This window comes from Phyllostomus hastatus, unplaced genomic scaffold (assembly GCF_019186645.2).
Source record: "Phyllostomus hastatus isolate PE091 unplaced genomic scaffold, TTU_PhHast_1.1 phas_contig_38, whole genome shotgun sequence".
Classification (NCBI taxonomy): domain Eukaryota; kingdom Metazoa; phylum Chordata; class Mammalia; order Chiroptera; family Phyllostomidae; genus Phyllostomus; species Phyllostomus hastatus.
Window position 1 is genome coordinate 17,516,087 of NW_025333869.1, and position 25,401 is coordinate 17,541,487.

At 40.1% G+C, this 25,401-nt stretch overlaps 1 pseudogene; it reads right to left on the reverse strand.

The window, feature by feature from the left end:
• Window positions 1–1,448: 1,448 nt before the first annotated feature.
• LOC123821151 lies at window positions 1,449–24,159 on the reverse strand (annotated as a pseudogene).
• Between the last annotated feature and the right edge of the window lie 1,242 nt (window positions 24,160–25,401).

The following is a 25,401-nucleotide window of genomic DNA, read 5'->3' on the forward strand; positions in this document are numbered from 1 at the left end:
AGCTAAACATAGAGGATGATATGATTTGAGCAAGCTTCATAAAAGAGAGAACTTTAGAAGAACTGTAAAGGAGAGGTAAGTTTTGAGCCTGTGAAACCCATGGGGATAGAAGAAAACTAGCCAATGAGAGGCCTAGAGGGACTGTTAGGAACCAGATCATGGAGGCTCTAAACATCAGCATCAAAGGTCTAGGTCTGAACTTGAGACATGGAAGTGATGTATGGGAAGACCCATGATGGCCTTAAGGATTTTTTTACAGTTTTCATTAGGACAAGAAGGTGAAATTCAGATCATGTGGTTAAAGGCATGAATTCTGGTAAAGAAGGGAATGAGATTGTAAAGCTTTTCTTTGGAAAAATGTGGTGATAAAGAGAGAGTGACTTGATGTAATGCACTTGAGAAAGGATTCCCTTTGTGGTTAGAAAAGAAGGTTTTTTTGTGTGTGTTTTGGCAATAGGAAACTTGGGGAGTTGAGAAGTAACACTGAAGGTGTGGCTCAGGAGGGTTAGAGCAGGGCTCCAGAAGAACTGGATGTGGAACGAAATTACAGAGGGATGAAAGCACTATGGGGATCCTTCTTTCTCACTTCCAGGAGTGGTAAAAGTATAGAGAAAGACATTTTGAATGCAGAAGATTAACATTTGGGATAGTGGTACACTGGAGACTTTTCAATATATACCCCTGATCCTCTTGGTAAAGGTGGGAAGGGCCAAAGTTGGTCAGGTACTTGAGTGAGGGTAAATTTTAAAATATCTGGCAGAGGAATGAATGAGTAAAATGATTGTTGGACAACTCTGTGGGTCCACACTAAGTTTATTTATTCTAAAAACACTTTATGAATGCCTACTCTGCCTCAATTTTCTCATCGGCACTACCCTACCTCTTAGGGTTGTTATGAAGATTAAATTCCTTAGCCCTGTCTGCATTGCTTAGTTGGTGGGAGCATCTTCCTCTACACCAAAAGATTGCAAGGTAATACCAGGTTGTTCTCTGGTTGATCACTGGTTGATCACTGGTTGATCCCTGGGTGGGGCATGGTACAGGCAGCAGCTGATCAATGTTTCTTTCTTACATCAATGTTTCTCTTTCTCTCTCACCCTCCCTCCCTCTGTTCCACCCTACCTTCCTTTCTAAAATCAATAAACATATTCTCAGGTGAGGATTTAAAAAAAAGATTAAATGACATAATTCATGTAAAGCTTTTCAAGCAGTGCTGAACATTTAGAAAGCTCATTTAGAAAGCACTAAATAGTGAAGCTGTTGCTACTACTGCTGCTATTACATGCTAGATACTGTGCTAGGTAAACGGAGATCTTATCAAACAGAACTCTTAAATTACATTCTCCAACAGCCCATAACAAACACAGGGGTAGAACAGAGTCAGTGGATACTGGAGGTGCCCTAGAACTGAGGATTGGTAAACTGTCATAAGACCACAGGGCCTTGAGTCAGATGACAGCAACAATGGAGTGGGTAGCTTCCATGTTCACTATCAGCTGGGTGCCAGTACTGTGGCTCTAGGGAAGGAGGTGGGAGGCCTTATTCAAAGTTGATTCTTGTCCATGAACAGACAGGTAGGGTGGGGGGCAGGGGAGATCAAGGTAGGAGAGAGTTAGTGAAGGGCATAGTTCACACGAGAGGATTTTGCAAGGATTTGGCCCAGCCATGCAGTCAGTGTTTAGGAAGGGCTGTGTTCCTACCAAGGAGCCTGACTCTAAATTAGGAGCAGGGCTGATGCCTATTATCCAGCTTAAACACACACTATAAAGACTGAGGCAAGACAGAGGGGACTTGTGACTGGGTGGGAAGGAGTCAGGCAGAGAATCCATGAAGGAGAGAGAAGAGAACTAACACTGAGCACTTACTAATGCCAAAGGCTTTATTAGGGATTTATGAGATTGTTGAAATGAGCCTGTGTTTGAATGTCTGGAAAAATGAACTTTCATAATGTAACTGTTCAGAGCTGTTCAGCTGGTATGTGCTGGGGCTCGTCTTGTTGCCCTGTTCTGTTTGACATATTTTAACTATTGAATGTATCTGGGTATACTAAGAGCATTAAAAAATAGCTATGTTTAAAACAGAGATGACTTTATTTTCCTAGGAGTTTTTTCTCCTCCTCACTTCTTTAGTATCATAAGTGGCTTCATTATATTCCAAGTGCCCAATTTATAAGGTTGGTGTCATTCTCGACCTCTTTGTGGTTATCATACTTTCAGTGCAATACAGTGAGCCTAATATTTGCTCCTCTTTCTCTCATGTTCTGAAGCCACAGGTAATGGGTTTCTTAACTTGTCACTTTCCTGCTGTCACTGTCTCCAGTCTCTTGTCAAAATATTACAGATCAACTTGGTGTAACACATTATTCAGAAACATGAGCCATCTATCTGTCTTCCAATTAAAATTTATAAGGGCTTATCCCAATTTCAATCAATGGCTTTTCCCCCTCCCTTATAAAACTTTTATTAATGCCAGAAATGAAATAGTAAAAGAACAGTGAACTTTTAAAATTGGCATGATTGTGGGTACAAAATGGTATGAATGGGGACAGAGGAGGCCTTGAGAAGAGAAAGCCAGGCCTGTGGGGAGCCTTCAATCTCAACTCAGACCTAAAAGCCGTGATTCGGTCAATTCTGGCTCCGCAGTGTGGTGGTCTGGGCACTGATTCCCACTGTCTCACTCCATGCCCTTGCAGCCAGGCTGCGTGTGGGGCCTCAGGGCACATCCCTTTGCAAAAAAGCTAAACTCCCAAAGTTCTTGTGGGCTTGTGGCCTTAGGGACTTATAGACTCAAGACCCTCAGTGCCCCATTCTGTACTGCACAATTCCTTAAGTGGAGGAATTTCCTAACAAAACAAGATGGAAAGAAACAAAACAAAAAGAAACTGCAGAAAACAATGTGGAATTAATTGCTGCATTGTCCTATTCTCTTTATTCCCAAATCTCTGAGGAAGGAGAGCCCTGTACAGTGTGCAGACATTATACATGCACTTGACTTGAAATGGAATCTGGGATGATTTTTGTTAAAAATAATCACAGAACCTGGTCAAAATCATAACCCTCTGTTACACATGCCTTATATTCATCAAAAAACAAGATTTGGCCAGCATCATTTTGACTTGTGACTTTTTCAGGAACATATGCTCCTGCCAGCTCAAAAACTATTTGTACTTTGTATCCCTGAATCATTATGCTTTTGAGTAGCCTTCCATTAGCAGTTTTAATCAAAGCAGGACATAATTACATACACTCCCAAAATGAGAGTGAAGTCATCTGTTTTTTTAAAATCGCTAATTAATCACATCCAGACAAGTCATGCCACTGAAGTGTGTATTGCTTCCTGCAGTAAATGTGTCTCTGGAAATGTTTTACAGAAACAGATTTTCTTTTGTCAACTGAATGACATTTCACTATCAACATAATTTCAGCTGTATCTTCTTTTCCATTCTATTTTCAATCTGGTGTAGTTCTTTATACTTGGGCATGCAATTTTTCTGTGCTGGCCTGTGTCAGGTACTCCATGGTCTAAACACAGGTGCCCCACATATGAGGAAGCTACCATCTATGAGAGCTGGCCATCTGCAGCCCTGGATTCTTGCTTGAGGCTCTGTGACTCTTTGCAAGTCACTTAGGGAAGAAAGCAGCTCTTTACAGCTCCAGCCTCTGTGTGTGGTAAAATGGAGCTGGCACCAAGGTGAGGGAGCCCTCTCGTTGCTCTTTCTGCACTCACTAAGGACTTGATTCAGCAGTTTCCTTCCACCTTGATCCAGGAAGAAAATGATGTTACCAGATCCTGCTGCCTTTAACATCAAACTTACTTCTTTATGATCTGAAAAAACCAAGTCTTTGGCATTTATTTACTTTTGGGGCACTCTGAAACCCCCAAACCATGCAGTAAAGCCTACAACTGTCCTGAGTAACCCTGACTGTCATGGACCTGCCTGCCTATTTGATTCATCCTCATATAAAGGATACAGTGTCAGTTGAAACATTAGAGCAGTAACTGCTTAATTCCCAGTTGTTCAGATCTGTCTTCTGGCCACAGGTGCTTAGAAGGATCGGGAAAAGGCATCAAATAAAATCCCATGCCCGAGTGAGACTTTTGTCTGAGTCTCCTAAACCCTAGTACTCCAAAAAGCAGGGGATGGGGAATTAGCCAGGAAACCTGGAAATGCAACTCATTGGTTTTTAATTGTTTGTGGTTTTTTCCTGATCATAATTCTTTATCACTGAAGAGCCTGGGTCTGGAACAGGATAGCCAGGGAAAATTTATGACTTCCCATGGGAAGCATTAGCCTACCCATGGGAAACACATTGCAAGTAGACCTTGCAATCCAAGAATGGATTTTACACCAATTGCCAGGAGTTATTTCTGATGGTAATTACTGATTATGTCAGAGTTCCCCATTTGCACACCATGCAAAGAAACCCTAGCTTGACATACATTCAAGCATAAAAGTAAACACACTTCTATGAAAGGGAGAGGAGAGGATGATCAGTCTCATGTCTGCACATGTTACCCATAGGTCTCTGAGGCTGACCAAACTGATTGACTTCCTGAAAGCTCTCAGAGTCAGTGTGAGATGGTGGAATGAACCTGCAATGGGCAGTGTGGCCAGATCTATTCTAAACCTGACTCTGTGTCTCAGATCCATGAGTGATCGTGGGCAAAGTACACCCTCCTCTGGTTCTCAAATATCTTTTCTTCAAGATGGGAGCAATAATATCTACTCACCCAAGCTTTCAAGGTCTTTTAAAGGAAGATAGTATATGATTCACTTGAAAATACACTGGAGAAAGGCCAATGGGAATAGAATACCCAGCCACAGGTAGGAGCTTAAACCATTATGTCCTTAAAGCCACTGGTGTCATCTGATATGTTTACTGTGGAGCCCAGGACTCACTGCTCCATCACTTGGATTGTCTTTCTTTGGGACATAGAAATTATTTGTCTGCTGCAACCTATGATGTAAGGAGTGCATATTCTCCCACCATTGCTGTTCTTGATCTCTTCAACCATGTCTTCAGGTGTTAGGATCAGATGAGGCTGAGGCTTCTCTGCTAGGAAAATTTTTAATTTCCATGGAAGTACAGGAGAGAGGTCAATTTCAGGTATTGGAATCAAACAATGTCTTCCTGTCAGTAACACTGGCTTCAGTCTGCACTCCAAATCACCATTGGCAAGATTTTTAACCAAACTCAGAAAAATATTCTCTTAAGTCTTGTTGTTATTGTTCCTACTCTGTCTGAATGAATTGAGTTTTCTACATGCCAGTCCATGGCTGTGGAATCCTCCATCTCTGTCTCTTGTGGCTGTAGAGCCAACCCTAAGCATCCTCGAGGCTCTGTGCACAGACAAGTGTAGCCAGAGAAGCAAACATAGGCAACATGTGGGGGCGAGGGCAGGGGCTGGAGTCCATCAGAGTGAGTCCTCTCTTGGAGGACACTGCTTCCTTCTTTTCTCCATTTAATGTATACAAATAGGTCCTCTCTCCCAAAGGTTCTTGCCAAGCCCATGGAAATTAGACATTCTCTTTGGATCTTGACCTGTGGTGAACATCAGTGTGATTCTAGTGAAAAATCTCAAACCATTGCCATGGCCAGTGTGGCTCAGTTGTTTGGCATGCCATCTTGTAATCAAAAGGTTGCAGGTTTGATTCCTGGTTAGGGCACATGCCTATGTTGCAAGTTTTATCCCCAGTCTGGACATGTATGATCCCCAGTCTATTCTGGTACTTATAGGAAGTCAATCAGTCAATGCTTCTCTCTTGCATTGATATTTCACTCTCCCTTTCTCTTTCTCTTCCTCTTTCTACTTTGGATCGCCTCTCATCAGTCCATTTCTGTTTTGTGCTCTGGAGAGCTCATGTCTTCTGCTCATCCACTTGGATATAGTCTACTCCTTGTTCTTCTGAAAAGATAAGTTTCTGCTGTACAGGGTCTGGTGGTGCTGATTGAAGTCCAGGGCTAAATAATCTAGGCTGAAGTTCTTTGTGCACATCAGAGCACCCCTGCTCAAGGAATTGACTGTTCAGTGTTTCCTTATTTGGGTGATGCTTTCTTCTTCTTCTCTGGAAACAGAATTGGCAAAAAATCTTGCAGAATTAATGCCATTTTTTTTTCTGGAGAGAGGAAGCTGGTCTAATTGCAAAGCACAGTGTGGGTCCTGATTAGAGATTGATATTCCTGGGTGGTAAAAAGATTTCTCAGGTCTAGGGGAGATGACTATGGTTTCCTCTGAGGCTTGAGATCTTTACTCACTGGGGGAGGTTCCAGGTTAGCAGGTAACTCAGGCAGTGGGCTGGAGATGTTTCCTGAGTTCATTGGGATGTAATCATCAGACCTGCATGGGGATCTGAGACCAGAGATGATGGCTAGGGGGCCCATCGGCATGTAGCTATCTTCATTCACTGGTTAAAGCTGTGGAGCACATTGGGGAGAACCTGCATGGCAAATTTAAACTATGCTGCCTGTCTTGGTGTCTTAAAGGTTGGCCTTCTACATCAGCTTTCCATGGTCTCATGTTGTCTAAGCTACGGAGAAAGATTCTTCTTGGTGCCATGGTGCATTCTGGTTTCTTGATGCTGTTGTGTCCACCCCATAGGAGCTTTTCCTTTTGGTGCTGTTCAGAGAGATGGATTGGCTTAGCAGGGTGGGGAGGTGACATGTTGGATACAATGTCTGCTTCTTTTACCCCACAAGACAAGGAACCTTGGTTTTTATCTACCTGAATGGTGGAATTTAAGGAAGTTTCCAGAATGGTGAAGAAAAGTGGTCCCCAGAGGGCCCACTGATATCTCTATCCAGATCAGGGAAGCCTGAGGCCTTGGTAGTAAGATGTCTCCTGAGATCCATTCCCATGGGGTGAGGGGTAGGCAGAGTTAATGTAGGACAGCGGCTGCAGGCCACCAACAAAAACATCATCGAATGAACATCAATGAACAGTCTGAGTTTGACCAGCTGTCGTATCTGGTGAGTAAACTGGCATGGCACACTCTTCCAGTCTCACAGCTGGACAGAATCAGATAATCAGTAAGGCAGGGAAACTCTGGCTTACTTCTGGTTTCCTCAGTAGCTGTGGTATTAGAGCTTGGGCCATCTCTAGGCAAGAAGGAGCTGAAGTGTGGGCACTGTGAGGGAAGCGAGCAGGAAATGGCTAGAGGGAGGAGGGTGTGTGAGAGGGGCTCCCACAGAATCTGCACCACCCCTCAGATGGCCGAAGTTGCAGGCTATATGATGCTGTATTCCCACACCTGCACTTCTTCCTTGGTCTTGGCCACCAGATAGAATGTACGAAAAGTAGCCTTAACAATGAACACGAAATTATTCTGAAATTCCTTCCAAACGAAGCCAGGGTCTGCATGCATCCACACTGCACACTCGCTGAGGTCTATCCCACGAGTGGATTTGCTTGAGTGTTTGTTCCTATAGTACTCCAAGACGTCAGGGTTGCTACTCATGCAGCAGCGCTGGAGGACAAACCAGTGCTTGCGCCAGGCATTAAGCTGGGGTCGGGGACGGGCGACTTGAAGAGCCAGCCTCCCCCCTCCAGCAGGAGGAAGTAGGGCCAGGGATGCCCGACAAGGCTGACTCCTCAAAGGTCTTTCATCATTTGCCTAATTTTCCTCATTTCGACATATCTCTTATTTGGCTCCACTCTGAGGACTTAGCTAGATTTTTAGTGCACACACTGGTGTGAGAGGTAGTTAGTTCCTTTGAGAAGCCCTCTTCCAGTTGTTGAGCAAAGCACAGGCAAGATGGTAAATAATGGCGCAGGCTTCCAATGACCAGTTTGGCAGTTAGTACTTAACTTTCTACAAGGAGAGAACTCGCTTACAGTTTTCAAGGAAGTGCGGGACCAAAACGCATCAAAAAAACAAAGAACAAAGGTACAGAATTGATTGTGTGTGGGCAGGACGAGGTGAGCAGAGGAACAAAGCCCGGATTGCCTGTGCAATTCTTGAAAACTAGCAGGTCCCTGCAGGGATGTAGTGAGGGAGGAAGTTCAAGAATGTTGATCTGAATCCAATTGTGAAGCACATTAAATTCTAAGCTAAGAAGTTTAGCCAGTATCTGGTGGCAATAAGAATGGAAATGAGGACTGTACATTGAACAAATTTATTGGGAATGAAAGATGAGAAAGTGGTGCTATTTTGCAAAGAGATATTTTAAGATCCTTAAGTGGTGGTATTAAGGGTGGTTTGGGTTTAGGATGCTATTTGCCATTGTTTAGGCTTCAGGTGATGAAGGTCTGAATCTGGGTTGTAGTAATGGAAATTAATTTAATGAACATTTAATGTGTATCTAGTACATGCCAAGAATAGTCCTAGGTTCTGAGGTGAACTTATATGCTCATATAAGTTCATGCTTATGCTCGTGCTGAGTAGGAAATCAGGCATGGTTCCTACTCTCAAGTCATTCACAGCCTAGTAGGGGATATAAAGAAAACAATGGTGGGAAAATGGGGACATCTGTAATAGTGTCAACAACAAAAAAGAAGAAAAAAAAGAAAACTAGTGGGTGTGACACCTTCTATAGGTTGGCTTGGAAGCTGATTGTGTGGATGTAAAGAACATAGGAAGAGCTGGGAACCTGGAAAACTTGTGGGGCCTTATATGGCTTAGAAAGATCATGCAGAGGTACAGGTTTGGTGCAGGGAGGGACACCTAGCCAGCTGGGTGTGTAGCAGGTTGTAAGGGAGAAGCTCAGAGCTTGTTCCTACTGCTCTCACTGATCCAAAGAGTAGGGTGGCAAGGGGACAGGGGGACATTGTCTGGGGAACTCTATGAATGAAATAATACACATTCAGATCAGTGGTTGAACCACATAATATATGCAAGATAACCTATTCCAAAGTGTCATCCTCATAAAAAATATTCAAGTATAGACTACTAAAAACACAAATAAAAATAAAAGCACAAGCTTTTTTTTTTGACCACCCCCCCCAAAAGCACAAGCTTTTAAATTTTGTGACAATTTAATTAAACCTAGAATTCAGATATAAATGATACATTGAATCAAGGTTGATTCTAGTTATAACTAAATTGTAGCTGTTTCTGCTACCACTAGATGTCACAAAGATTCAGTTTTTAAAAGCCCTACCTCTTTTACATTGTGTTCTCACCACACAGATACACACACACACACACACACACACACACAAATAAATAAATAAATGGTAAGTATATGACCAGATGGATGCATTAATTAGCTTGATCATGGTGATATTTCACAATGTATATGTATATCAAACTTCAAGTACTACTCTTAAATATATACACATTTTATTTGTCAATTATACCCCAGTGAAGCTGGGGCTGGGGGGAGCACTAACTCTTTAGGCTGTGACTTTGAAAAATTTCTTCTTGTACAGTATTCACAAATATAACAAAATACTACTTTTAAATTTTAAAGTTATGAAATTTTCCAAATATGCACAAAAATATACAATAATATTGTAAGTAATGTATCTTACCTCAACCCAGATTTAACAAATATTAACCTTTTAACATATGTGTGATAGTTTTTTAAAAACCTACAGTCTTATAGCTGATATTCTCTTTGTGCTCCTCCAACCCATTCTTTCATTTCTTGCCCATAAGTAGGCATTATCTAGAGATGAGTAGATGGACTTCCCAGATACGTATTCCTGATGCTTTCATACAAATGTTTATTTATGCAAAATTACATCATTTTTGGTGATATTAGAACTTAATGTTAAATAGTATCACACTGTAGGTGTAATTGTGCAACTTGCATTCATTCAGCATTATATCTTAAGATTTATCCCTGCTGATTCACAAATATCTATTTTATTTATTTTAACTGCCGTATAATGTACTGTTGTACCCATTCTTCTGTTGGCAGCTATTTTTAGACTTTTAAATGTTTTTTCAATCCTCACCTGAAGAAATGTTTATTGGTTTTAGAGAAAGGGGAAGGGAGAGGAAGGGAGAGAGAGAGAGACCCATGTGAGAGAGGAGCAGTGATCAACTGCCTCCTGTGTGCACCTCAACCAGGGATTGGACCTACAACCTAGGCATGTGCCCTGACCGGGTATAGAATCTGCAATCTTTTGGTATATGGGGTGATGCTCTAACAAACAGTGACTTGGCCAGAGCTAAATGTTTTCTTTTTATATCTACATCCTTGTATGTACCTCTTTGTGTAAATGTGTACTTTGAGGAAACCTGATTATCTACACATTGTCCCTTGACTTGCAGTGACACTCTATCTTAGTGAACCAGTTTGTCAGACAGCCTTCCTAGAAAATGTGTCAAAAAACATGTCCCTAATATCCCGATACAATATCCTGTTGAAATAGGTGAGAACTCAAGTGTGAGAGTTTCTCTGGGGCAGTGGTTTTGAAACTTGAGCATGCATCAGAATCTGCTGGAGTATTTCTTAAAATGCATCCCAGTGCCCTGGCTGGTGTGGTTCAGTGGATTGAGTGCCAGCCTGCAAACCAAAGGCTCACTGGTTTGATTCCCAGTCAGGGTACATGCCTAGGTTGTGGGCCAGGTGCCCAGTAAGGGGCATATGAAAGGCAACCACACATTGATGTTTCTCTCCCTCTCTTTCTCCTTACCTTCCTCTCTCAAAAAATAAATAAAATCTTTTTAAAAAAATGCATCCCAGCTAGGCAGGAAGTCTGGGCTGGGGTGGTAAATTTGCATTCATAATAAGCTCCCAGGGCCCCTGTTGTACTCAGTAGCCACTCTGGAAAACACTGCTGTAGGGCAGATGAGGCCTGCCTGTGCAGTTCCTGGTTCCACCTCACCCCCGGCTTGTCAAGCTACTCAGACAGTGTTCAAGTGCTTTCCAAAGTGGGTATATGAGTTTGCTAGACAATTCTACCAGCAAGATATGCGCTTCCTGCTGTGCTGTTTCCTTTCTGATACTTAGTGATGTCACACTTCAATATTTTTGCCCATTACAGGAGTATAATGTGGTAGCTTTTTGTTGTTTAATTTGCATTTTCTCTAATTATTAGAGAGGTTACAAATCTTTTCATGTTTATTTGACAGTGAGTTTGCTTTTCTGGGAATTGCATGTTCATATTATTTGTTTATATTCATTATTGATTTATTTGTCTTCTTACTGACTTTGTTGGCTACTTGTGTTGGGAAATCTCTCAGGTGGTAGGTTGATTTTTAGTTTGGTTTATACTGTTTCTTGTTTGGCAAATATGTTAACTTTTACTTTAGTTAAATATACTTTTTTCATTCATGTTTTGTGCTTTTCTGTATTTTAATAAATTAATGAAACATTATTAATTCTTACAACATGTTCAGTCCGATAATTTTTAAAAAATTTTTTTCATATATTTTCATTTAGATTTTTCAAATTAATTTCTTTCAAGTAAAGTCAATAATCAGACTGAAAAGTTAAAAGTCAGGTAAAGTGTAATTTTACCAGTTACATTGAGTAATAAAAATAATTCTAGTTAATAATTTGTACATTGATGATATTGCTGAAATGATAGTTTAAGTGCTAAACATGAACTATTGCAGTGTAAACAGCTCAACCTACTTCCACCACTGCTAATATTTCTGGCCTTTTAATTTGACAGTTAAACACTTTCTTCAAGGAGGAAGGAAAAGGGTGTTTTAATCAGAGGACTCTGAAGTATAGGTTAGTGCAAGAGAAGTTATCAAGTGTGCAGTGAAACTAAGCTGATGGTGATTGATAGATGCAATTTTATGTCACAAGAAATGCTTACCTACTCCAAAATGCCTCCCATGTGGCCACACCAGCAGGAAGGATACTGACTAGATATTCATTTGCATCAACACTATTTTGAAATTCAGTTATTTCTGACATTATAGTTTATTCATTCAAAAGGAAGAGAGAATACTTACTATATGCCAGACATGGTATGCAAGATACTTTGCAGTATGTCTACTCCCTATGTAAGGCAGACACTATCCCTATTTTACAGAGCAGAAAGGGAAGTTCAGAGAGAACTTAAAGTTCTGAGATTCTCCCAGCTGAGTATTGAGAGAGCTGAGATGCAGACCCAGGTTTTTCTGACTTTAAAACTTTCTTGGCACCACTGTGTTCTCTCAGTAAACAATCCATTGGAGCCTACTGTTTGTAGGTATTATTAGCTATTTATACTCTAAGGTAAAGTAGCCCAAGCTATTTTGCTAAACAAAACCTGGCTGAATTGGATACGCTAGGGGAATAAGTGAGTAGGTGGTCTGGTACTGAATCATTAGAACTTGGCCTGAAGAACTGGTACCCAAGGACAGCAGGGGGTGGCATCCAGACAGGAGTAAGTTCACTTGCTTTGTCCTTTCCTAGAGTAGTGCTTCTCAAATTTCAATTTCTTATAAATTACTAGGATTTTGTTAAAGTGTAGGTCTTAATTTCTGAATCTAGGGTGGAACCCCAGATTCTGCATCTCTAACAAGTGGGCAGGTGATGCTCAGGCTGCTAATTAGGAGATCGCCCTGAATAACAAGAGCCCCAAGTATACACAGAAGGTGTGTGTGGTGGAGAATGGATTGGGGAGGGGAAAAGAGTGTTTGATGCCACTTGAGTTAGTGCTGCAGTTCTAAGGAAGGTGATGGAGGGCTGCCTGGGTGGTGGTGGCAGGGGAGGGGGGTGGTGGGCACAATGCTGGCAGTGCCTTTAGCTCACCCTATAGGTTCTGAGCTCAGACTGAACAGTGTACCTTTCTCCTTTATGGTGTCTGATGATGCATTAGACACAGTACTATGGTACAAGTGATCCTTATGGCTCAAAAGCCAGTGGAAGCAGATCACACTTAGCAGTGGAATTAGAGATGGCTTTGCCTCATTGTCCAAGAACTTTTTGGGTGTGTTTCTGGAGCATTCAACAGCAAGCTTTCTGCAAATGAGGCACTGAAAGTCATTTTTCTAAGCTCTGGTAGCAGAAAGCATTAGAGTAGCTGGTCGCAGATAAGTAACAAGTGTTCAAAGGTCATTGCAATTTATGATAGGAAAGAAAATTGAAGTAGTTTTACTAAGGAGCACAGTGTGGGAAAAGGAGCCAGTACTTGGAGCTGGAAGTGATGATTTGGAGTGTGGTGTTACTTACTAGTTGAGTAACCCAAAATAAATCACCAGTTCTCTTTGGTGTTCAGCTTCCTCCTCTATTAGGATTTTCTATGTACACTATCATGTCATCAGCAAACAATGACAGTTTGCTTCCTCCTTTCCAGTTTGGATGCCTTTTATCTCTTCTTCTTATCTGATTGCTGTGGCTTGGACTTCCAATACTAAGTTGAATAAGAGTGGTGAAAATAGACATCCTTATCTTATTCCTAATCTTAAGGAAAATGCTTGTAGTTTTTCCCCATTGAGTATGATGTTGACTGTGGTTTGTCATATATGGTCTTCATTGTGTTGAGGTGTATCTCCTCCATTCACACATTGGTGAGGGTTTTTATCAGAAATGGGTGCTGGATTTTGTCAAATGTTTTTTCTGCATCTATTAATATGATCATGTGATTTTTATTATTCCTTTTGTTGATGTGGTGTGCCATGTTAATTTATTTGCAGATATTATACCAACCTTGCATCCCAGGAGTAGATCCCACTTGATCATGCTGCATTTTTGTTTCAGTATGTTGCTGCTTTTGTTTTGTGAATATTTTCTTGAGGATTTTGCATCTATGTTCATCAGTGTGTTGGTCTATAATTATCTTTCTTCTTAGTATTTTTATTGGGTTTTGAAAGTAGTATAATACTGGCTTCATAAAATGAGCTTGGCAGTCTTCCCTCCTCTTGAATTTTTGCAATGGTTTGAAGGTAGATATTAGTTCTTCTTTGAATGTTTGGCAAAATTCACCTGTGAAGCAGTCTGGTCCAGGGCTTTTCTTTGTTGAGAGTTATTTGATTACTGCTTTGATTTCATTGGCTGTAATCAGTCTGTTAAGATTTTCTGTTTCTTCCTGATGCGGTATGAGAAGATTGTACATATCTAGGAATTTACACATTTCTAATATATTGTCCAATTTGTTGGTATATAGTTGTTCATAACATTTTCTTATAATTTTTTGTATTTTTGTGGTGTCAGTTTTTACTTATCTCTTTAACTTCTAATTTTATTTATTTGGCTGTCTCTTTTTTTCTTGATGAGTCTGCTTAAAGATTTATCAATCTGGTTTATCTTTTTCAAGACCCAGCTCTTGGTTTCTCTGATCTTTGGTATTGGTTTTTTAGACTCTATTTCAATTGCTTCTGTTCTAACCTTTTTAAAAAGATTTTATTTACTTGTTTTTAGATGAAGGGGATGTAAGGGAGAAAGAGTGGGAGAGAAATAATGTGTGGTTCCTTCTCTCACTCTCATATTTCATTTAAAATAGTTAGACCCCCAGACTTCCAGCCAAGATGGAGGCATAGGTAGACACACTGTGCCTCCTCACAAAACCAAAAGGACAACAATTTAAAAACAAAAAACAACCAGAACCGACAGAAAATTGAACCATATGGAAGTCCAACAACTAAGGAATTAAAGAAAAAACATCCATCCAGACTGGTAGGAGGGGTGGAGATGGGCCACTGGGCAGAGGGGACTCTCAGCAAAGCAGCAGTAGAGGACCAGGGTGGGCAAGGTGGCGGCTGGCAGACCCAGCGAAGCAGTGGATTGTGGAGCACTGTGGGAAAGGCAGCAGCTGGTGGACTGGCTAGGCAGTGGTGGTCCCACATTCATGTGCAGATAAACTGGGAGGAACACTTAGGGAATGAGACAGTCCATGCAACCTGGGGTCCCAGCATTGGAAAATAAAGCCTCAAACCACTGATTGAAAACACCTGTGGTGGTTGAGGTGGCAGCAGGAGAAACTCCCAGCCTCGCAGGAGAGTTCGTTGGAGAGACCCACAGGGTTCTAGAATGTACACAAGCCAACCCATCCAGGAATCAGCACCAGAAGGGCCCACTTTGCTTGTGGGTAGCAGGGGAAGTGACTGAAATCCAGCAGAGAGTGGAGCAAGCACCATTGTTCCCTCTCAACCCCTTCCCCACATACAGCATCACAGAGCAGCAATGTGGGTTGCCCAGCCCTGGTGAACACCTGAGGCTCTGCCCCTTATACGTAGCAGGTATGCTCAGAGACAAAAAAAAAAGTCCCAAATGAAAGAACAGATCAAACCACCAGAAAAAAATACACTAAATGATGAAGAGATAGCCAACCTATCAGAGATGCACAGTTCAAAACACTGGTAATCAGGATGCTCACAGGACTGGTTGAATTTGGTCGCAAATTAAATGAAAAAATGAAGGCTATGCTAAGTGAAATAAAGAAAAATGTACAGGGAACCAACAGTGATAGGAAGGAAACTAGGACTCAGATCAATGGTATGGATCAGAAGGAAGAAATAAACATTCAACCAGAAAAGAATGAAGAAACAAGAATTCCAAAAAAAATGAGTAGGGGCTTAGGAACCTCCAGGACATCTTTAAACATTCCAACATCCAAATTGTACGCGTTCCAGGAGAAGAGGAAAATCAAGAAATTGAAAACTTATTTGAAAACATAATGAAGGATAAATTCCCCATTCTGGCAATGGAAATAGACTTCCAGGAAGTCCAGGAAACTCAGAGAGTCCCAAAGAAGTTGGACCCAAGGAGGAACACACCAAAGCTCATTATAATTACATTAGCCAAGATAAAAAATAAGGAGAGAATCCTAGAAGCAGCAAGAGATAAGGGAACAGTAACCTACAAAGGAGTTCCCATGAGACTCTCACCTAAGTTCTCAAAAGACACCTTAGAGGCAAGAAGGGGCTGGAAAGAAATATTCACAGTCATGAAAAGCAAGGACCTACATCCAAGATTGCTCTATCCAGCAAAGCTTTCATTTAGAATGGAAGGGCAGATAAAGTGCTTCTCAGATAAGGTCAAGTTAAAGGAGTTCATAATCACCAAGCCCTTATTATATGAAATGTTAAAGGGATTTATCTAAGAAAAAGAAGATAAAAATATGAACAGTAAAATGACAGCAAACTCACAATGATTAACAACCACACTTAAAACAAAAACAAAAGCAAACAATTAGGACAGGAACAGAATCAGAAATAGAGATCACATGGAAGGTTGTCAACAGGGGAGTGGGAGGGGGAGAGAGGTGAAAAAGGTACAGAGAATAAGTAGCATAAATGGTAGGTAGAAAATAGACAGGGGGAGGTTAAAAATAGTATGGGAAATGTAGAACCCAAAGAACTTATATGTATGACCCACAGACATGAACTAAAGGGGGGGGGAATGTGAGTGAAAGGGGTGTGCAGGGCAGAAGGGAATAAAGAGGGAGAAATGGGACAACTGTAATAGCATAATCAATAAAATATATTTAAAAATAATAATAAAATATTTAGGCCCCCAAACACTATTTGTTATTATCAAAATACTTTCTAGGTAAATAAGAGAAAGACAAAATATCAAGAGAAAACTAAAGCCAGATTACTGCATAACTGTGATTATCTTTCTCTACACTTTTTGCTTCTAAAATGTTTTAACTCCCTGTTTGGTTGTTTGGGATGGGGATTTGTTTAGTGAAGAAATTCCATTCTGGGAAAGAGGTGACTTGACTTTTGTCTCTGCCATAGTTTTTGAGAAACTTTTTTGTGAAACTTTAGGTCAGCAATTCAGCCCCATTATGTAAAATGTGAACTGAATTCATATGGTTCTCTGTCAATCTGTACACTTCCCAGATTTCCCACCTATGTTGTCAAGTTTATGATGAGTTGATTTAGAAGGAAGGACATGATATTTTAAATGACTATATATTTAATTAGGTCAGTTGAGATAATTTTCAGTTTTTAAAATAAAATTGATTGATACTGACTGGTCATGTCCATTATGTTTTTATTTCAAAATAGAAGTTATATGCATACATGTGGTTCTTAGAGATGCTGACAGATGTCTGCATCCTAGATGTCTTATAAGTGATGAAGTTTTGAGATAAGAGGTGATAGCTAGTTCCTTGAGACCATGTGTAGTATACTTAACATTCACATTGATTGCTATGAATTGATTCATAGGTTTGACTCAGTACTTTTTGTACTTTCAAAATATTAGAAGTCAAGAACTCCCAGTCATGATGGCAGAGAAAGTTAATGCTGTGCTCACCTCCTCTCATAGCTACATCAGATTTGCTATTTTGTTTTGGGGGGGGGGGTTGCAACTAAATTATGGGACATCTACCCGAAGACTAACTGAACAGAACTCCCATAACTAAGGACATAAAGAGCCAATCAAGACTGGTAGGAGCAACAGAAATGCAAAACAGGCTGGTCCCACACCCATGTGTGATAGTAAAGAATCAGTAGGGCTATCTCAGTTGTAGAGGTCTTCACTGAGGAGTGAGGGGTCCCAGCACCACACAGGGCTCCTTAACCTGGGGCATCAGTGCTGGGAAGAGGAGTCCCCATGATAGCTGGCTGTGAAGATTAGTGGGGACTCAGTCTGCATGAGATGGAGTGTTTCTGGAATCCCAGGAGTCTTCTTAAGGGGCCCATACACAGAGTCACTGAGTCACAAACACTTGCCCTCAGTCACAAACACAAGCACCAGAGAAGGGAGAGCTGCTGGAGGGGTACCAGGAACATATGAGGAGGAATTGAATTGTCTGGCTTCAGGGCAAGGGCTGGAAGGGAGATGCATGTACATGCCATTGCTCCTTTGTTGAGCTCTCCATGCACACAGCCTGCTGGTACAGGTGGGCACCAAGTTTGAAGCTCTATTAATCTGGCTACCCTGGTTATACTCTGAGATCCAACTCCACCCAAATCATGTGCCTGGCTGGAACCTCTTTCAAAAGCTAACCCACACAAAGGACCAGCTTGGTCCCACACTACAGACTTTCCTAAAATGTCTCAAAGGTGTCAAAAGTGTCAGCTGGCCTTGGCATGCCCTGTGCCTCCTGCTAAGCAGCCCTTAGCCCAGCACTAGAGGCAGCTGGCTTTGGTTCACAGCATAACACTCCCAGGTGCTTAAAAGCCCAGTACCATCAGCAACCAACTGAAGATCACTTTGTAGCTCCTAGCAGGCAGCCACAGGCTGGACGCAGGCAGTGGCTGACCTTGGCTTGCACTGGAAGCACCTCCCAAGAAGCCCCAGAAAAAACATACCTAGTGGCCCGCTTCACACCACACCAGAGCACTGCCCAATTATTTCCACAAGTGGGCTCAGCAAGCTATTGAGCCTTGCTAAAGCAAATCCTGCTCCATGGGGTCAGCCCCCACACAACAGCTTGTTCACTGGCCAGTTCTCCCAGTCAATCAGCCTGAGGGTGTCTCACCCACTGATATTCCAATAGGAATCAAGGCTCAACTACAACAAGAGAGTACACACAACCCACACAAGGGACACCCCTGGAGCACCTGGCTCAGGTAATCAGGGAGATTACATCACTGGGCCCCATAGGACATCCACTACATAAGGCCGCTCTGAGAAATATAGCAGATCTACTTAATACATAGACACAAACACAAAGAGGAAATAAAAATGAGGAAATAAAGAAATATAATCCCAATGAAAGAATAGGACAAAACTCCAGAAAATAACTAAAATGGAGACAAGCCATCTACCAGATGCAGAGTTCATAACACTGGTTATAAGGATGCTCAATGAGCATAGGGGAATAACACATTATCTCAGTGAGAACTTTAATTAGGAGATAGAAAAGAAAAATGAAGGTAGAAAACATTTAAAAAGTCAGGAATGAAGAATGCAATAAGTGAAATGAAGAATACATTAGAGGGAATCAACAGTAGATTAGATGAAGCTGGTACAAAGGTTAAAGGGCAAAAGTGGGATGATCATGTATAATTACAAAGGTAAATTAACAAACACACACAAGTAATAACATAAACATACATGTATAGGGGTAAAATGGCAGTGGTAGTAGAATGTGTTCAAACTTAAGCAACCATCAGCTTAGAATATCTTGCTATAAACATAGCTTGGTACATATGAAGCACATGGTAACCACAAACTAAATATATACAAAAAATATATAAGAAATAGAAAAGACATATACACCAATGGAATATTACTCAGTCATAAAAGAGAATGAAGTCTTACTTACCATTTATGCCAACATGGATGGACCTAGAAAATATTGTGTTAAGTGAAACATGTTGGACAGAGAAAGAAAAATACCATATGATTTCACTTATGTATGGAATCTAAAAAACAATAAATGAACAAGAGAGACAGAAGCAAACTCATAGATACAGAGAATAAGCTGATGGTTGCCAGAGGAAAGCAGGGTTGGGAACACTGAATGGAAAAGAGGAAGGGATTAAGAAGTACAAATGACCATTACAAAATAGTTATGGGGATTTAAAGTAGAGCTAGGGAATATAATATTGTAATAACTATGGGTAGGTGCAAGACTTATTGGGGTATTACTTTGTAAGTTATATAAATGTCTAACCCCTATGCTGTACACCTGAAACTAATACAATACTGAATGTCAACTGTAATTGAAATTTTTATTTTTTATTTTTTACCTTATTCTTAGCTTTTTATTGATTTTTTCTGATGTTAATAAAATATTAAAATGAATGTGTACATATTTTCATTCACACAAAATATATGCACTTATTAACTTGTTTTTTCTTTGTTCCTATGGCAATGATTGTATTGAATAAACAGATCAGAGGTATTTTATATTTTAATTATCCTAGTTATAATTTAACATATCATATTAAAATATTTCAAGTTTGCATTGGTACAAACTAAAGGAGGCAAAGGTATATTGAATCAGGTACCAACAATATATTGTTGTAGGAGAGGTGATGGTTTGTATTTGACAAAAGAATAGAGAAGAATGTATGCTTGAAAAATAGAGAAAGGGTGACTTCATTTTTTAAACATATGCAGCTTCAGATATTAGCATGGAAAGTTAGATACTGTTCCTTTTTGCTGTAATTGAAATTTTTAATTTAAAAATATTAAAAGTCATTCTACAGTAGTGATCATTAGCTGAGTAGAAAATTTCATAGAAGCACTCACAATTTGTGATTCCTTGTCTGAAAAACAGATGGGCTTATGTAATCCTCCTTTTTTTCACCAAGGTTACCCTATGTTGGGAAATCAACTAGCCAATCATATGCTGCTTTTCTATCCCACCCAACTTCCTGATTTTTCCTCTGAAATTACTGGCTAATTTTAAACACACCCATGTTGGCCCCATTTTTGCTTCAGTTGGATATTTTACCTTGGTGAGTATGCTCGCTTATATAAAATGAGTACTGTTTATTTAGTGATAACTACAAACTTCAGAACATTGCTTATTTAATATAGAATCACATATTTATATAAAAATTTTTGTAGAAATTGGTTTATAAGGGTATGGGATTGTTTTTATATTTTATATCTAAAAATGTTTACTTTAAACTTTTTGGGTGTGTATTTAATATATCCTGACCTGTTGAGCAAGATGATTACTTGGAAGAAAGCCTGGAGTGTGCACGTAAAAGGCAGTGCTAGTATTTGCAGGGTGAGAAACTGGAATAGGTCACTGAAAACCCACTTTTCCCTAGGACGCCAGCACTCACTCACCTCTTGGTAGTGGCTAACACACCCTGGGAACACACAGTGTTTGGGTTTATTGTCATTATTAGTCTACTCTGGCATTCTGTGTATTCACCTAGGCCAGAATCTTGGAAGTCATCCCCAAATCCTCCCACTTCTGTATTTCCTACATTCAGTGATGTATCCAATCCCAGTTCTACTTTTTGACTATGCCATGTGATCTCCCTGCCTCCAGGGTAGCTCTCCTAGGTCAGTGTCCCCACAACAGTACAGCAGCTAGCCAAATGTCTTCTGTAAATGTCTACATCTGATTGTATGCCCCATCCAGGCACATCTTGTGCTTGAAACCCTTCCTGGCTTCTCTTGCCATCAGGAAAAAGTCTAAATTCCTTATAGGACCCACAGGGCCCTTCATGGTCTGGCCTCTGTCACCACCTCCAGTCTTCTGTCTTGCCATCCCTAGCCCATACTCTTTGCCCCAGCTTCACTGAAGTGCTTGAAATGTCATGAAGGTTTCGTGCTCTCCCAAGCTTGTAAGCCTCAGTAAATGTTCTTCTTGTTGCCTGGAGAAAAACATTTTCTCCCCGTGTCACCTGGTATACCTGTGTTTGTCCTTATTGTGGAGGCCCTGCCCTATTCCAGGCATATAGCAGGTGTTTAATCATGTTCATTGAGTGAACGAATGCAATGTGAGAATAATGGGAGGATAGGTAATGGGTGCATCCCTGTGCAGCTGGAGTGCAGCCTATTATTGTTATATTGCCCATCTACCCTTCCTGCCTATATAGTCAATGCTGAGACAGCACCCCCATAGAGCATGTTGCTTCCTACCCATGTCTTGTGCTCCAGCACAGGTCTGGCTTGCAGAGATACCAATAGCTAACCTGGCCTTCTGCTGTAAGACTAGACTCAGATCATTGCTCCTGCTAGGACTTGGAGGCTGGGCCTCCTGTTATGGATTTCCCTTATTTGGCTCCAGAGCTGCTTTTTGCTCCTCTTTGGAAATCCTGTTCCTTGGCTGTCAAATTGCCAGACTGTATTGTCTTCAGCCTAAGCCTTTAGCTTCTTAAAGATTTTCCTTTCAAAAAAATGAAAAAAAGAACAGTTTGCTTCATTAAAAATATTCTTAGAAGAGCAGAAAAACAGTAAAAAAAATCAGTCATGTGAGTGGTCAAATATCACCTTTTGACATTCTAATAAACTGTTGCTTAGAAAAAAATATTTTCCTTTCATTTTATTTTTTAATTTTTTAAAAAAGATTTGATTTATTTATTTTTAGAGAGAGGGGAAGGAAGAGAGAAAGAGAAAGAAACATGTATGTGGGGTGGCTTCTTGTGTGCCCCCTACAGAGGACCTGGCCCACAACCCAGGCATGTGCCCTGACTGGGAATCAAACCAGGAACCCTTTGGTTCACAGGTCGGCACTCAATCCACTGAGCCACACCAGCCAGGGCAAAATTTTCCTTTTACAATGAAGACTCAAGGAGATCATTTTTAATTTTGAGAGTAGTGACTTCCCTGCACTAGTCAACCTTATCTGTACAGGGATCCATGCATTCACCCATCCATTCATCCTCCCATTTTCATATTCTACTCATTCACTCTCTGAACATGAATTATACACCCACTATATATCAGAAATATGGTAGGCCCTCCACAGTAATGACAAATGCAGACATGCACATGATTTGAAATTTTTAATTTTGAAGGAGGTGACTGACACCTTCCTTCTATGATTTAACAATCCCTTAGTGTTGTTTATTTCATTTTTCCACTGCACTGTAAGCTCCTTGATGGCAGGAATCATGTTGGGGTTTTTTGATCTTTGTATCTTCAGAAGCAGTACCTGGCACATAGTAGGTGCTCAGTAAATAATACTGTGAGTGAAGCGAATGAATACAGGAATGATTGAGCCAGGGTAGATATTTAGTTAAAAATATTTTTTAAATTTTTGAATGGCTCTAGATTTACCAATGACAAAGACGGTACAATGTTTCTGTATATCCCTAACCCAGTTTCCCTTATTATTAGTATCTGACATTACTATGGCACAACATTATGGGATCTTTCCCTTTCTCTAAATTTTTCCACAGTCTCTATAAATTATACCAGAATAAAAACCAATAAATGTTCTTTTTAAAAAGAATCCTAATATAACTGAATATTGTGATTAGAAGTTCACAACACCATTTAATGTGAAATATTTTGCTTTTATTTCTATGTGAGAAACCAACCTCAGAAAGTCCAGAGGTTTGGGGGATGTTGTATTGCTTTCCAGTTTTAGAAAGTTACCCTTGACTCTGGCAACCAATTCACCTGGACTGGAATGCTATCCAGACACATGAACCCTTACCTGTCCCCACCATCACTTTCTCCTTTTCTCCTCACCTACAGCAGGTCAAGCCTTTAACTAGTGCTGTGGCTACCACATCAAATGAAGCACAGCACCATTTATCAGGGGATGTGGTTCCCAGCCCCCTGAGCCCCTTTGACCATTATGGAGCCAGATGATTTTTTAAAATATCTTTGATTTGGACTTCAACTACATAGCAATTGTTTAATCATAATCATGTTTCATTATATACACTGTTCATTGGTCCTTGCATAACTCAATTTTGTTAGTCTATTTAATCTATAATAATAATGTAATTAATAAGCACTCATCATGGAATAATTATGGCATAATGTAAAATCTATCACCAAGAGCAAAAGATGACTCTTTTGAGTGGGTAAGGAGTGGTGTTTATTTATTTTTATTGTTTATTATTATTTAAAAATTTCTTTTCAGTAACACTCAACATACAATATATTAGATTCTGGAGGTGTACAACATAGTGACTAAACATCCCTCACCCACCTGCCATCTGGCGAACATCAATTTCTTTTTGTATCCAAGTTTGTTTCTGTTCATTTGTTTTGTTTTTTAGATTCCCCATATAAGTGAAACCATATGGCATTTGTTTTTCTCTGACATATTTCACTTAGCATAATACCCTTTAGGTCCATCTGTGCTGTTGCAAATGGCAAGATTTAGTTCTTTTTTATGGCTGAGTGATATTTCATTGTACATATGTACTATTTCTCCATTCCTCTTCCATATCTTGCCTATTATAAATAATGCTGCAATAAACATATGGATGCTTATATCTTTTTGAATTAGTGTTTTGGATTTCTTCAGATACATACCTAGAGGTGGAATTGTTGGGTCATAAGGTGGTTCAACTTTTCATTTTTTAAGGAATTTTTATACTGTTTTCTATAGTGGCTGCACCAATTTGCAATCTCATCAACAGTTTATGAGGGTTCTCTTTTCTCCACATCCTCACCAACACTTATTGTTTGGTGATATTTTTTCACTTTCTTTTTTTTTGAGTATTCTATTTTATGTTTTTAAATATATTTTATTGATTATGCTATTATAGCTGTCCCATTCCTCCCCCCTTTATTCCCCTCCATCCTCTACCGCTCCTCCCATCAGCATTCCCTCACTTTAGTTCATGTCCATGATTGTACATACCAGTTCTTTGGTTTTTCCATTTCCCATACTATTCTTAACCTCCCCCTGTCTGTTTTGTACCTACTATTTATACCTGCTTCTTATTACCTTTTCCTCCATTCTCTCCTTTGCTACTCCCTGCTGATAACCGTCCATGTAATCTCTACTTCTGTGAATCTGTTCCCCTTCTAATGATTTGCTTAATTCATTTTTGTTTTTATTTTTTAGGTTCAGTTGTTGATAGTTGTGAGTTTGTCATTTTACTGTTCATATTTTTTATCTTTTTCTATTTCTTAGATAAGTCCCTTTAACATTTCATATAATTAGGGCTTGGTGATTATGAACTCCTTTAACTTTACCTTATCTGGGAAGTACTTTATCTGCCCTTCCATTCTAAATGATAGCTTTCCTGGATAGAGTAATATCAAATATAATTCCTTGCCTTCCATGACTTTGAATACTTCTTTCCAGCCCCTTCTTTCATATAAGGTTTCTTTTGAGAAATAAACTGAGAATTTTATGGGAACTCCTTTGTAGGTTACTGTCTCCTTTTCTCTTGCTGCTTTTAAGATTCTCTCCTTATCTTTAATCTTGGCTAATGTAATTATGATGTGCCTTGGTGTGTCCTTCCTTGGGTCCAACTTCTTTGGGACTCTCTGACCTTCTTGGACTTCCTGGAAGTCTATTTCCTTTGCCAAATTGGGGAATTTATCCTTCATTATGTTTTCAAATAAGTTTTCAACTTCTTGCTGTTACTCTTCTCCTTCTGGCAACCCTATGATTCAGATGTTGGAACATTTAAAGTTGTCCCAGAGGTTCCTAAGCCTCTTCTCATTTTTTTAAAAAATTCTTGTTTCTTCATTCTGTTCTGGTTGAATGTTTATTTCTTCATTTTGGTCCAGATAGTTGATTTGAGTCCTAGTTTCCTTCCCTCCACTGTTGGTTCCCTGCACATTTTTCTTTATTTCACTTTGCATAGCCTTCACTTTTTCCTCTATTTTGTGACTATACTCAACCATTTCTGTGAGCATCCTGATTACCAGTGTATTGAAATCTGCATCTGATAGGTTGGTTATCTCTTCATTGCTTAGTTGTATTTTTTCTGGAGCTTTGATCTGTTCTTTCATTTGGGCCATATTTTTTGTCTCAGTGCTTCTGTTACATAGTAAGGGGAGGAGCCTTAGGTATTTGCCAGGGTGAAGAAACCCACTTTACTATGTTGTGGCACTGTATGAGATGGAGGGGTCTGAGAGGGAACAATGCCACCTTCTCAGCTCTCTTCCAGCTTTCAGCCACTTCTTCCTCTACCCACAAGCAAATTGGGCCCTTCTGGTGCTGATTCCCAGGTGGGTGGTTTTGTGTACATTCTAGGATCCTGTTCGTCTCTCCAGTGAACTC